Here is a 14,966-nt window from a genome sequence, read left to right on the forward strand (position 1 = left end):
TATACGAAAAAGGAAAAAAAAGGGACTCACGGGAGGGGGCGGCCGGGCGATGAGGACGACGCAGGGAGGACAACCGTAGAGGAGGAGGGAGCGCGAGGAGGAGGCGGTGCGCTGGTTGGAAGCGGTAGTGGTGGAGGAGGGGCGGCGCGGTGGTGAAGGAGGGGTCGTGGGGAGGAGGAGGGCACGATGGTGGAGGAGGGCGTGGTGGTGGATGAGGGGGCGGCGCGACGCAGTCTCCTTGGGCCGGAGCAGCGGGACGACGTGGCGGCACGGCGCGGCCTCCTTGGGTCGGAGCAGCGGGACGTTGGCGCGGAGCACCTGGTGCCGGACGGCGGGATTCGAGGAGCGGGGTTGAGGTGGAAACCTAGGGGTGGCCGGCGGAGCTCATCGGCAGGCGGCGCGGGGTGCAGATGCACTGGTGGGCTACGTGGGAAGCAGCGGTTGGAGGGGGCGGGCGTTAGTGTCGTTGGTGGGCCGCCCTTTTGCCGTCCGCCGTGCTCCCAGGCAGACGACAAAGGAGTCCCAGGAAGACGGCAAAGGGGCGGGGTGGGGGAGGCATTGGGTGGGGGCAGCCGTTAGTGTGGTTGGGGGCCGACGTCCCCTTTGCCGTCCGCCGTGCTCCCAGGCAGACGACAAAGGGGGTGGGGTGGGTGGGGGTGGGGTTTCGGCCGTTTGGGGGGGAGGCTTTGCCGTCTGCCCACCCTTTGTCGTCCGCATAGCGCTTCTTTGCCGTCCACCAGCGGACGACAAAGAGGTGGCCGACGGAAAAATAAACCTTTGCCATCAGCCACCTCTTTGCCGTCAGCACTGTGACAGCTGACGACAAAGAGTACCTTTGCCATGCGTCAGCATACGGCAAAGGCCAGACAGACGGTAAAATTCTGAATTCCAGTAGTGAGGCATACATGTCGACCGAGGAAAAGCTCATTTGCGAGTTTTGGAGGGACATTGGGCAAGACCCGGAGACCGGTGCTGAACAAAAGTGGTCATTCTTATGGACTCGTGTTCACCGTGGGTTCCATGAGCGCAAGTTTCCCCCGTACCTAATGCAAAGCAAGCGTGGATGGGTGTCACATTCAAAGCGTTGGAGGGTGATTCAATAAGAGTGCAACAAGTTTTGTGCCACCTATGAGAACATCAAGGCACGCCCCGTGAGCGGACTCGGCATGCAAGACATGGTATGCATGCCCTATCATTCCCTTTTGGTGCCACACATTTTTTCATGGATTGCATGTCCATTTGCTCACATATGCTTGCTTGGTTTGAATTGTAGGTGTTCCAAGCTTTGGAGGCATTCAACGTTCAGTACGACGGCAAAGCCTTCCATCTCGCCCATTGTTGTACTATCATCAACGGGGAGGAGAAGTTCAAGGCACAATATGCCGCCTTCTTGGCACGCGGGGGGAAAGAAGCTGTGCAGGACCATGGTGGCAAGAAGGCCCGTCGGCGGGGAAAGACCAACTCGAAGAAGGAGGGTAGGCGAGACGCGGCGTCGGTCGCCTTGCTTGAAAAGGTGGAGGGCATGATAAGCAAGAAGGACTTAAGGGAGGAGAAGCGCCACAAGAAAAGGAAGAGAAAATGCACGCCTTCATGGAAATCCAAAGGAGGAGGCTCGAGATGGACGCAGAGAAGCAAGCCAAGATGCTTGAGTTGGAGGAGGCGAAGCAAGCCAAGATGCTCGAGATCGAGGCCTCCAATGCCAGGACCAAGGCGAAAGAAGTGGCCCTCGCAAGCATGAAGACGGGCGCGGAGATCATGAAGGTTGATTTGAACACCGTGTCGCCGAGGAAGATGCTATGGTTTGAGAAGATGGAGGCCGAAATGCTCAAGTTCGACCAGCAGTGATCTGCGACGGAGATCACAATCCCTTTTTTGTATGCCGGCAAGTGTGCTAGCATGACCACGAGCCGACATGGCGTGGTCGAATTCCTGCCCCTTTTGACGTGCTGGCATGTGTGCCGGCCGCTCGCAAGTGTGCCAGCATGAACTGCATGATGGTTTTAATGTAGGTTGGCAATGTACGCCGGCCGCTAGCATGATGCCGACATGAATTCTTGGGCGTTAGCATGTTGACCTGTTTAGTCTAAATGTCACGACATAAAATGGGTCTCCCGCGTTGGGCGCGTGGCCGACCCAAAAAGAAAAACGGATGGACGTAGAGCGGGCGGCCGACCCAAATAGACAAAAAACGGACAAACCCGCCATCCGTTTGGGTCGGCCGGTTGGAGTTGCTCTAAGCTACGATGTTAAGTATTCCCTCTTTAAGAAGTAAGAAAATATTCAAACACCACACAAATGAGACAAGCTTAAGTTAGCCATGAATACAAAGGTGGTTCCAAAGGATACATTATTTTGTTGAGGTGGATGGTGAATCGAATACATATAACTTCTCCACAGAAAATAGATCACATACGAGGACACATAAAATGTTCCTGAAAGAAAGGTTGTTTATACCACGATCGCATTTAAATATTAAGATAACTTTTTTTACGGGGAACATAGAGATAACTTTGAATATGTGATTTGTCTAGCTAAATATGTGGTGAAGATGCAACAAATATTCCGACAGTACAAAACCAAACCATATCAGATGGTTTGTAACATTTAGACAAAGTGATTTATGAATTTTAGTTTTTACATGGACAAATTTTACTTGAAAAATAATAAAAAGGCATAGCACAAATGCCTATAGAAATAATTTTGCAACATGTGATTTGACTAACTAGATATGTGCGACAATCATTCGGATGGGAGGGAGTAGTTTTACATTGGACAAATTTTACTTGAAAAAAATGAAGACAAGAGAGCTGTGAATTATTTTCTTTATATTTAGGAAGGAGGATTACACTTTTAAAATTATTTCATTTTCTTAATTCCTATTTATTTTATTTTTTTAACATGTAATTTGACTAGCTAGATATGTGCGAAGATGTAACAAATATTCTCACAATACAAAACTGAACCATAAATAGTCCAGATGGTTGTCACATTTAAACAACGTGATTTATGAATTTTATTACATCTAATCCGTAATAAGTGTCGCAATTGTGAACTAAATCTGTGTCAAAATTGCAGATCGGATTGAGCAGTTTTTACATGGATAATGTTTTCTTAAAAAAATTAAGGTGAATTATGTTATTTTTATTTAGGGAGGAGGATTAAAATTTCAAATTATTTTATTTTATCAGCTCCCATTTATTTTATTTTAATTTCTTTTACTTAGGGGAGTAAGGTTTTTTTTGGGGGGGTGGGGGGTGGGGTGGGGTTGGGGAGGAAGTAGCTGAACTCCCTTAAAAAAAAACCTTTCCTCTCTGGCCGGACATATTTCCCCCTATTGGGTTTTGTTGCTTCGCGGTGGCTATTGGGTCGGTTGTTGGGTATTGGGCCCCGGGTTGCAGCGGCCTCGTGCCTAAATTAAAACTGACCGCCTGGTCCTGGCCCTGTCCCAAATCCCTCCATCATCTCTCGAGTCGCGCTGGCCGCCTCCCCGCCGCTGCCGCCGACGGAGACAGCACGCATCGCCGCCGCTGGTTCCGCCTGCCGCCGGTCGCGAGCCGACGAGCCAACGGAGCATGCACTCGCGGTGGCGTCTGCTCTCGCTCATGTGCAACGCTCGCCTTGCCCCGGCGGGTCGTCTCGCCGCCGCGCCGTCTTCGAGGAGCTTCGGCCTGCCCCCCGCGGCCGCCGGCGGGGCCTCCACCTCAGGTAAGCGTGTCCCCCTGTATCCACTCTCCACCCCTCGCAGGATCCCCACGCCGGGTCTGGAGAGTTCAGTTTAGCAGCTGTAGCGAGGTGGACTAATGGTGTCTTGCTGGGAACTTTGACGACGTCTGGGTAGCATTACTGAGTGGATCATCCACTGTGGATGTAGTGTGAGATTGCGATGCTGCTACCTTCGGTTGATTGGGCGGATGCACTGACAGATATTTGATGATTTGGCCATTAGGGGGATTGCTCTGCTGCCCCAGTTTGGTATGCCTTTCATATCCATTGGTGTGGATATGAACTTAGTTCTGATTTTAAATCTATCCAGAGAGTATTGTTCCTATTACAATCAAGGCTGGTAATGCTCATGTTTGTCAACATGATCATTTTAACAAAATGCGTGAAAAATTGAACGATTTTCTCTCTCAGGTTCCAGTGATGGTCACTTAGTTGTAAGGGCTCAACCTATGCCGCTTATACTGATTGGGCAAGCAGGTCCGCTCTCTGCATATGCAGTTCCCTCCAGTTATAATTTAATGAAATAACTATCATATTTTATACCATGGCAATCCTAATTCCAGTCTTGTTATAGCTGGTCTTGGCCTGAGCAGCAACTCTGTATTGTCTCAGGATGATTAGGTTGATTCAGCACCTACAAGTGAGCATGCTGATACAAATGTTACTGGCCTACGTCGTATAGAAGATGGTTCGGTGATCTCAAATGAACACACGTTTCCTCATTGAACCATGTAGATTTGGAAGGTTTAGCCTGTCATTAAACTATGTGTTGTTTCATGTTGATATACGGAAACTGGGTGGTAATTTGCCAGGATATTTTCTATTGCTATTTTTGAAAGCTTGGGTTTAGCAACTTCTCTCGTTGCAAGTACATATTCCAAGGCCTTGCTTCAGTTACAAAATCATGCAACTATTGAACCTTTCAATTAAGTATGACTGTTCAGACCATATACCCTGTGCGTTACAAGTTTTAAGCATCTTAGTGTTGGTTGGAGTATGACTATATGATAGGAGGAAAGGAGGCGTGTATCTTTAGTTACTCCTACTCGATTCGAAGTTTAACTTACGGTTGTTGTTAGTCTATTATATCCATTTATACGCATTTTCTAGGGAAAACTAGATGAAGCTGAGAAGTTATTCAAGGCAGCCCTACAAGAAGCTAAACAAGTATTTGGACTGAGATCCACATGCTGCATTGGCTCTGAACAACTTGGTATGTGGTACTGTTGACTATGAACTGAAGATTGAAGTAACATTCTATTTTCCTTTCTAATGTATGGAACTGCAGTACCCATTTAAAGTCCATAAGTTAGATTATATGATGTTTAAGATCTGTTTCGGTTCATAGCCAAATATTACCACACGTTACCGCACTCCAAACTAGGCAAGTTTAACCGAGTTGGGAATGTTTTTTTAATAGTTAGTAACATATTTGGCAAATTCCTTTTTGGACAGCTGGCTATACAGCCATAGACTCAAGGTGTTGTAGATTCTCTTAGGGATGCTAAAGTGCACACAGATTCCTTTGTCATGAAAGCTGTTTCGACCTGCCACTCTTGCATTATGCTGGTTCAGAGAGGACATGACCAGATATGCCGATGGGATGACTTCCTGCTGCATTGGACCAGGCTGACCGTTCGTCCACCTGCCTGACATTCATGCTGTCGTTGTGATCGAGAAGCCAACTCCGACGGTGCGCATTCGAGTCGTCGCTCCGCTGGCCCTGATGCCCACTATTTAACGACCGTCGGCCACACCACAAACCCTACCACCTCCAAGCCTCGTCGCCCTTCGTTCGAGCGACTGTGCTTGCCAGTGATGATCATGTCATTGACATATAGATGAGTTTGACCACAAGCTGAAAGGTGTCCATAAAATGGAAGACCATAAGCACTCACGACCACCCACAATCACCACTAAAACGAAATGCTCAAACCAGAATACCCGGATGAGCAAGATCATGCCATCAGGACCAGAAACGGGTGGTGGCTACATGTAGGTCTCTGCGTGCAACTCACCATTAAGCATTTTTGACATCAAGCTAAGAAGAATGAGAAATGTCAAATAGTGGTCATGTAGGCCACATGAGCAAATTTCTCATCATGGTCATCACCATATTCCAACAAAAACCCGCGGGACACACGACAAACTTTGTAACGCTCAAGAGAACCATTAGTCTTAACCTTGTGGACCACTTACAAGTGATGGGACGACCACACTGGGGAAGGGAAATGAGACCCCACGTGCATGTGCGCTCACGAGCATCAATCTCTTCTGCCATCGCATGTTGTCGTTTGGGATGAACAACACGGCCACGATTAGAAGTCGTCTTGAGAAGGACGCCTCCTGCATAACTATAGCGGTCAATAGGCGGAAGTGGGCGAGTGCGGAAGCCATAAGTAGGTTGAGCTTGAGGCTGTGAGTTGCCAACAAAAGGGCATGGTAGTGAGGGAGTTGTGCATTAGAAGAATCCACATCACGTACACAACCAATGTGGTAAAGAGGACGAGGGGGAATCACTAGAGAAGCCTCGGGGAACGAGCGAGGTGAAGTGGCCTCAGGTAACTGATGAGGTGGTGAAGTCGCATGTGTTGATGGTATGAATCTACAACAATAGTACGGGAAGACACGATGGGATGCATGGACGAGGACAATACATGAGTGATATGTTTATCAGGAAAGGTGAGGAAAGAAATATCCTCAATGGGGGAGACAGAAGGAGAGGATGGATGTGGATAGAAAGGATGAGACTCATCAAAAGACACACCCCGAGAAAGGTGCATCCGACTACCGACATGATCCTAACACCGATGGCCCTTCTGCTCTTCACTGTAACCTAAGATGACACATTGAGCAGACTGAGCGGTCAGTTTGATGCGTTCATGTGGGACAAGAACATACAAACAAAAGTAAACAAACGAAACATCGAGTAGTCACGAGTACTACCAAAAAAATGCTTGGTTGTAATGTCACCCCGCGGAGGAAGGCCGATTGTTGGTGAGATAAGTGGAACTAGTAACAACCTCAACCCAAAAGTGAGGCGAAAGAGAGGAGATGATCATCAACGCACAAGCTGCCTCAAGAAAGTGAGGATGCTTACGCTCATCATCAATATTCTAAGCATGAGCATCAGGAAAAGAGAAATTAACAAGTGTGCCCTGCTCGGCAAGGAATCCACGCAACAAATGAGAGATATTCACGGGCAGACTTTGGACAAACGACACATGTATGTGGAAAACTGGGTATGAACCATGGCGGCAAACTTCTTACCAAGGATGAGGCCTCACTACAAGGACATAAAATATATCCATTTGTGTCGAGAGAAATCATCTTTAAAGATAATATAGTAACGATGTCTCCTTTCGAGGGAAGGGAGCCGGACCACAAACATTAGAGTGAGCAAGATCGAAAGGACGCTGAGAGTCTTGCTATGAGCATAGGGTAACTGGTGGATGTGGAGCTTGGGCTAAATGGCGTTGAGTACGGAAGTTTGTTCTAGTGCGAGTCAATATCAAACTAAAAAAAGACCTTTGAGGTTTTCAGGGACTGGTGAGCGAAGTAAACCACCCCGAATATTTCCTATGCTATTCGAGAAGCTGTCGTGTTTTTGTGCAAATCAAGATATGATTGGCCATGTTATAGAAAAATGTGGGGATGGGGTTCGTGATCCAAAGAAGTTTTGGTTTGGCAGTTTTATGATGGTTCCAACCTATATGTGGTTCTAGCCTAGAAATGAGTGAATTGCTCAACCTTATGGTAGCACTACTTCTGGAAGAGGTGACTGGGCTAGTAGGGCCTAGGTGGTCGTGGAGGGAAAAGTGGGCATGACCCGACCCGATGTATGGGAAAAATGGTTTTGACCCTGTGAATGAAAATGCAGGTACATGCAATGTCAATGCAAACAATGCTAGTTAAGGGCATTCTGGTATGTAGCAAACCTAGCGTCGGTCAAGGACCCTCCCTAGGCGCTAGGGTGAAAGGAAGTACATATCTTATAGAATACCATTATGTCAAATATGGGTTGAGCAACACAGCTGAGGGTTGCTCTTTGCAAGTTGAAGTGAAGAAAAGACAGAGGATAAGGGGTGTGTGCCGCTTATGCAAGCATTTTCATCGCTTCCCCATATCTCATGTGCACTCTTCGTTCCTTGTCGATTTGGCTTGGCATCCTTCCACTGTTTGCGTGTTTTGTGCCACAGACTTGATGATGCACTCCACGTTCCCTTGTTAGGCGTTCGTGGCCTTGGCGACAGGTAGCGGCGTGCTCTTGGGCGCTCTACTTCCTTGCATAAGAAGGAGACTTTGCCGACTACCCGTGCTCTTGCTCCGCCAGTGGTGGTGCTTGAGCTTGTGGCGATGGTGGCAACCTGCATGGGAGCATGGGATGTAGGAACAAGGCAGCGCACAACAACTCGTAGGCATGCAAAGGATGCCTAGCCGAGCTGCCAGGCAATGGAGAGTATAGAGGAGGTGTGACGGGAGGGGTGAAAATGTTGTCGGGGGCGGACCGCCGTCGCCGTCAGCCTTTGGACCCAAAGTCGAGCCGTGAGGTGATTGTGATTGGGGACGCGAGGAAGAGGGCACTATGAGCAGAAAGGAATGATCAACCACCGTGATGGCGGACGGTTGTGGGTAGACCCGGTTTCTGCACGTGGATTTGCTAGACGGGATATGACATGACATGGTTGTTGTGTGGTGAGGTGCCATGGGATAAGACATGACGCGAGATATGACATGACACGTGATATAACTGACGTGTGGGTGTAGTTTGGTTGTCGCTGGCAGGGCACTCTGCTATGTGTGCTGCCACATAGTTTGAGATCCCTTGTGTGGCTTACTGGTTGCAAACTTCTTACAATGGGTAAGGCCTCACTACAAGGACATAAACCATATCCATTTGTGTCGAGAGAAATCATCTTTAAAGATAATATAGTAACGATGGCTCCTTTCGAGGGAAGGGAGCCGGACCACAAACATTAGAGTGAACAAGATGAAAAGGACGCTGAAACAGTCTTGCTATGAGCATATAGGGTGACTGGTGGATGTGGAGCTTGGGCTAAATGGCGTTGAATATGGAAGGTTTTTCTAGCGCGAGTCAAATATCAAACTGAAAAAAAACCATTGATGTTTTCAGGGATTGGTGAGCGAAGTAAACCACCCCGAATGTTTCTTGTGCTATTCGAGAAGCTGTTGTGTTTTTGCGCAAAACAAGATATGATTGGCCATGTTATAGAACAATGTGGGGATGGGGTTCGTGATCCAAAGAAGTTACGGTTTGGCAGTTTTATGATGGTTCCAACCTATATGTGGTTCTAGCCTAGAAATGAGTAATTGCTCAACCTCGTGGTAGCACTACTTGTGGAAGAGGTGACTGGGCTAGTAGGGCCTAGGTTGTCGTGGAGGGAAAAGTGGGCATGACCCGACCCGATGTATGAGAAAAATGATTTTGAACCTGTGAATGAAAATGCAGGCACATGCAATGTCAATGCAAATAATGCTAGTTATGGGGATTCTGGTACGTAGCCAACCCAACGTCGGTCAAGGACCCTCCCTAGGCGCTAGGGGGAAAGGAAGTACGTATCTTATAGAGTACCATTAGGGCAAAACTGGGTTGAGCAACACAGGTGAGGGTTGCTCTTTGCAAGTTGAAGTGAAGAAAAGGCAGAGGATAGTGGGTTTGTGCAGCTTATGCAAGCATTTTCATCGCTTCGCCATATCTCATGTGCACTCTTCGTTCCTTGTCGATTTGGCTTGTCATCCGTCCACTGTTTGCGTGTTTTGTGCCACGGACTTGATGATGCACTCCGTGTTCCCTTGTTGGGCGTCCGTGGCCTTGGCGACAGGTAGCGGCATGCTCTTGGGCGCTTTGCTTCCTTGCATAAGAGGGAGACGGTGCCGACTGCCCATGCTCTTGCTCCGCCAGTGGTGGTGCTTGAGCTTGTGGCCATGGTGGCAACTTGCATGGGAGCATGGGATGTAGGAACAAGGCAGCGCACAACAACTCGTAGGCATGCAAAGGATGCCTAGCCGAGCTGCCAGGCAATGGAGAGTATGGAGGAGGTGCGAGGGGAGGGGTGAAAACGTTGTTGGGAGCGGACTGCCGTCGCCGTCAGCCTTTGGACCCAAAGTCGAGCAGTGAGGTGATTATGATTGGGGAAGCGAGGAAGAGGGCACTATGAGCAGAAAGGAATGATTAACCACCGTGATGGCGGACGGTTGTGGGTAGACCAGGTGTCTACACGTGGATTTGCTAGACGGGATATGACATGACATGGTTGTTGTGTGGTGAGGTGCCATGGGATAAGACATGACGCGAGATATGACATGACACGGGATATAACTGGCGTGTGGGTGTGTTTGGTTGTTGCCGGCAGGGCACTCTGCTATGTGTGCTGCCACATAGTCTGAGCTCCCTTGTGTGGCTTAGTGGTTGCAAACTTCTTACAATGGATAAGGCCTCACTACAAGGACATAAAATATATCCATTTGCGTCGAGAGAAATCATCTTTAAAGATAATATAGTAACGATGGCTCCTTCCGAGGGAAGGGAGCCGGACCACAAACATTAGAGTGAGCAAGATCAAAAGGACGCTGAAACAGTCTTGCTATGAGCATAGGGTAACTGGTGGATGTGGAGCTAGGGCTAAATGGCGTTGAGTACGGAAGTTTGTTCTAGTGCGAGTCAATATCAAACTAAAAAAAGACCTTTGAGGTTTTCATGGTCTGGTGAGCGAAGTAAACCACCCCGAATATTTCCTATGCTATTCGAGAAGCTGTCGTGTTTTTGTGCAAATCAAGATATGATTGGCCATGTTATAGAACAATGTGGGGATGGGGTTCGTGATCCAAAGAAGTTTCGGTTTGGCAGTTTTATGATGGTTCCAACCTATATGTGGTTCTAGCCTAGAAATGAGTTAATTGCTCAACCTCATGGTAGCACTACTTGTGGAAGAGGTGACTGCGCTAGTAGGGCCTAGGTGGTCATGGAGGGAAAAGTGGGCATGACCCGACCCGATGTATGGGAAAAATGATTTTGACCCTGTGAATGAAAATGCAGGTACATGTATAAAAATGCTAGTTAAGGGCATTCTGGTACGTAGCCAACCTAGCGTTGGTCACGAACCCTCCCTAGGCGCTAGGGTGAAAGGAAGTACATATCTTATAGAATACCATTATGTCAAATATGGGTTGAGCAACACAGCTGAGGGTTGCTCTTTGCAAGCTGAAGTGAAGAAAAGACAAAGGATAAGGGGTGTGTGCCGCTTATGCAAGCATTTTCATCGCTTCCCCATATCTCATGTGCACTCTTCGTTCCTTGTCGATTTGGCTTGGCATCCTTCCACTGTTTGCGTGTTTTGTGCCACGGACTTGATGATGCACTCCACGTTCCCTTGTTGGGCGTCCGTGGCCTTGGCGACTGGTAGCGGCGTGCTCTTGGACGCTTTGTTTCCTTGGATAAGACGGAGACGGTGCCGACTGCCCGTGCTCTTGCTCCACCTGTGGTGGTGCTTGAGCTTGTGGCCAAGGTGGCAACCTACATGGGAGCATGGGATGTAGGAACAAGGCAGCGCACAACAACTCGTAGGCATGCAAAGGATGCCTAGTGTTGGAGCATATATTGAGCATATATCTCCATATGTGGTTTTGGTACTTGATGACAATTCCTATGGACTAATGGTTGCCTTAAGTTACATTTATAGGATTTGTCCATAGGCACTTCTTGAAGTCCATCAGTTGGGTTCAAGGAGTTTATATGATGACCAAGATGGTATTCAAGGTATTATCCAAAGAATGGTCATAGAGACACATGGTTGATCAAGATCTCAGACAAAGAGTAAATCAAGATGATCAACACACAAAGCGTACAAGATGTATCGAGAGGGATCAAGTGATCCCATGATATGGTAAGCATTGTCCATTACGTGTTTGTGTACTAACCCATGGTCTTCGTGAGAGTTCTATGTGGGGGTTAGGTGTGTTTCCATGGGCTTGCGTCAAAGGGAAGATCTCATACAACCCATGGAGTATGACGTCAAGTTGTGATCATCATCAATGGTTGATCAAGATCTCAGACAAAGAGTAAATCAAGATGATCAACACACAAAGCGTACAAGATGTACCGAGAGGGATCAAGTGATCCCATGGTATGGTAAGCATTGTCCATTACGTGTTTGTGTACTAACCCATGGTCTTCGTGAGAGTTCTATGTGGGGGTTAGGTGTGTTTCCATTGGCTTGCGTCAAAGGGAAGATCTCATACAACCCATGAAGTATGACGTCAAGTTGTGATCGTCATCAAGATTGCGATGTGCAAGTTCAAGTGGATCAGCACGAAGATATCATGCTTGAAGCTTGCCGTCCATTGTGGTGGCAATGGACTTGTGAAGATATGCTGAAGAGTGGCTCACCCATAGTGAGTATGGCGGAGCAATCAATTAGTCTTCATCAAGTCAATGCAATCAAGAAAGGTAGTCCATCCTGAGGAAGCCAAGATCATCATCATCTAGCTCAAGAGGACGAGGTGCAAGGTATAGGTTTTCCCTTGATAGGTTTTCTGTTTAGGATAGATTGCTATACTATCAAGGGGGGCTCTCAAGTTAGTAGCTTGATCGTATCGTTCGTTGAGAGCTCAAACTATTTGCATCCTCGCATCATACTTCTTGGTTCTTGTTTGGTGTTTCTCTTTGTCAGTTTTAGAGCCTATGGTCATCTTCGTGACAAGCTCGAGTTCATCGAAAACGGAGTCCATATGCATCTACTATGATGTTTTCGATGTTGGTGTTTTTGCCGGTTCTTCATTCATAGAGGACTCACATCTCTATATCATTCGCATTTTCATATCTGCATAGTCTTACGATTTCCTGAATCCAACAAGCTTGGGTTTGCTCGATTCGGAGCTCGTATGCGAAAGTTATGGTTGTTTCAGTGGCGAGCGGTAGTACCGCTGGACCTAGCGGTAGTACCGCTTTAGTTGGCGGTAGTACCGCTGGCCCTAGCGGTAGTACCGCTAGAGCTGGCGGTAGTACCGCTTTCCAGCGGTAGTACCGCCCCTGGCCAGCGGTAGTACAATACGTATCGAGAGGGATCAAGTGATCCCATGGTATGGTAAGCATTGTCCATTACGTATTTGTGTACTAACCCATGGTCTTCGTGAGAGTTCTATGTGGGGGTTAGGTGTGTTTCCATGGGCTTGCGTCAAAGGGAAGATCTCATACAACCCATGAAGTATGACGTCAAGTTGTGATAGTCATCAAGATTGCGATGTGCAAGTGCAAGTGGATCAGCACGAAGATAGCATGCTTGAAGCTTGCCGTCCATTGTGGTGGCAATGGACTTGTGAAGATATGCTGAAGAGTGGCTCACCCATAGTGAGTATGGGGGAGCAATCAACTAGTCTTCATCAAGCCAACACAATCAAGAAAGGTGGTCCATCTTGAGGAAGCCAAGATCATCATCATCTAGCTCAAGAGGACGAGGTGCAAGGTATAGGTTTGTCCTTGATAGGTTTTCTGGTTAGGATAGATTGCTGTTCTATCAAGGGGGGCTCTCAAGTGAGTAGCTTGATCGTATCGTTCGTTGAGAGCTCAAACCATTTGCATCCTTGCATCATACTTCTTGGTTCTTGTTTGGTGTTTCTCTTTGTGAGTTTAGAGCTTATGGTCATCTTCGTGACAAGCTCGAGTTCATCGAAAATGGAGTCCATATGCATCTACTATGATGTTTTCGATGTTGGAGTTTTTGCCGGTTCTTCATTCATAGAGATCTCACATCTCTATATCTTTGGCATATTCATAACCGCATGGTCTTAAGATTTCCAGTCGCTGTTTGGATAGACCTTGTCGTCCTGAATCCAACAAGCTTGGGTTTGCTCGATTCGGAGCTCGTATGCGAAAGTTATGGCTGTTTCAGTGGCGAGCGGTAGTACCGCTGGACCTAGCGGTAGTACCGCTGGAGTTGGCGGTAGTACCGCTGGCCCTAGCGGTAGTACCGCTGGCTCGCGGTAGTACCGCTGGCTCGCGGTAGTACCGCCCCTGGTCAGCGGTAGTACCGCTCCAGGAGCTTAGTACCGCCTGCCTAGCGGTTGTTCGTGGACGGACCTTTTTGCGAAGACTTTCTTGGCGGTGGTAGTGCCTTTGCACTACCAGGGGCCCAGCGGTAGTACCGCTGGGGCCAGCGGTAGTACCGCTGCAGCTGGCGGTAGTACCGCTGGAGTGACAGCGGTAGTACCGCTGGAGTGCCAGCGGTAGTACCGCTGCAGCCAGCGGTAGTACCGCTGGAGCTCGGGCAGAGAGTGGGGGTAACGGTCTGATTCTTCCCCCCACTATATAAAGGGGGTCTTCTTCCCCCTTGGCCTTATCCATCTGTTGAGCTCTTGTTCTATCTCCATTGTTGACATTCTTAGAGCTTGATTACTCTCTATCCCTCCAATGATTCTTGCTTGTTCTTGAGGGAAAAGAGAGAAGAGATCTAGATCCACATCTCCACCAATCACTTTCTCCTCTATGTGAGGGGAACCCCTTGGATCTTGATCTTGGAGTTCTTTGTGAGCTCCTTGTTCTTCCTCTCATATTTCTCCATAGCTTTTGTTGTTGTGGAGGGATTTGAGTGTGAGGGACTTGACCACTTCGTGTGTTTTTGCCATTGCATTAGTTGCATCGGTTTGAGTTCTCCACGGTGATACGTGGAAGTGAGAAGTTGAGAAGCTTACTACATTTGGTACTTAGTACCCTTGATATTGTTCTTCGTGGATGCTTTGGCGTCCTAGAAGCTTGGTGGTGTCTCGGAGCTCAATCATTGTGGTGTGAAGCTCCGGGAAGCGTCGGGGTCTCCAATAAGGTTGTGGAGATTGCCCCGAGCAATTTGTACGGGTACCGGTAACCGCCCCCAAGGGTTGCCACGTGTACGGGTTCGGTGACCGCCCCCAAGGGTTGCCATTTGTACGGGTTCGGTGACCGCCCCCAAGGGTTGCCATTTGTACGGGTTCGGTGACCGCCCTCAAGGGTCCCTTAGTGGAATCACGGCATCTTCCATTGTGCGAGGGCGTGAGGAGATTACGGTGGCCTTAGTGGCATCTTGGGGAGCATTGTGCCTCCACATCGCTCTAACGGAGATTAGCATCCGCAAGGGTGTGAACTTCGGGATACATCATCGTCTCCCCGTGCCTCGGTTATCTCTTACCCGAACCCTTTACTTATGCACTTTACTTTGTGATAGACATATTGTTTATTGTAATATATCTTGCTA

At 48.2% G+C, this 14,966-nt stretch overlaps 1 long non-coding RNA gene across 1 annotated transcript; it reads left to right on the forward strand.

Moving 5' to 3' along the window:
- The first annotated feature begins 3,526 nt into the window (after positions 1-3,526).
- On the forward strand, positions 3,527-6,855 carry LOC123430712. The gene is made up of 4 exons (XR_006622974.1): positions 3,527-3,705; positions 4,135-4,200; positions 4,336-4,936; positions 5,179-6,855. It is a non-coding gene; the product is annotated as an uncharacterized LOC123430712 (long non-coding RNA).
- Positions 6,856-14,966: the final 8,111 nt, after the last annotated feature.

The sequence above is a fragment of the Hordeum vulgare genome, chromosome 1H (genome assembly GCF_904849725.1).
Source record: "Hordeum vulgare subsp. vulgare chromosome 1H, MorexV3_pseudomolecules_assembly, whole genome shotgun sequence".
Classification (NCBI taxonomy): domain Eukaryota; kingdom Viridiplantae; phylum Streptophyta; class Magnoliopsida; order Poales; family Poaceae; genus Hordeum; species Hordeum vulgare.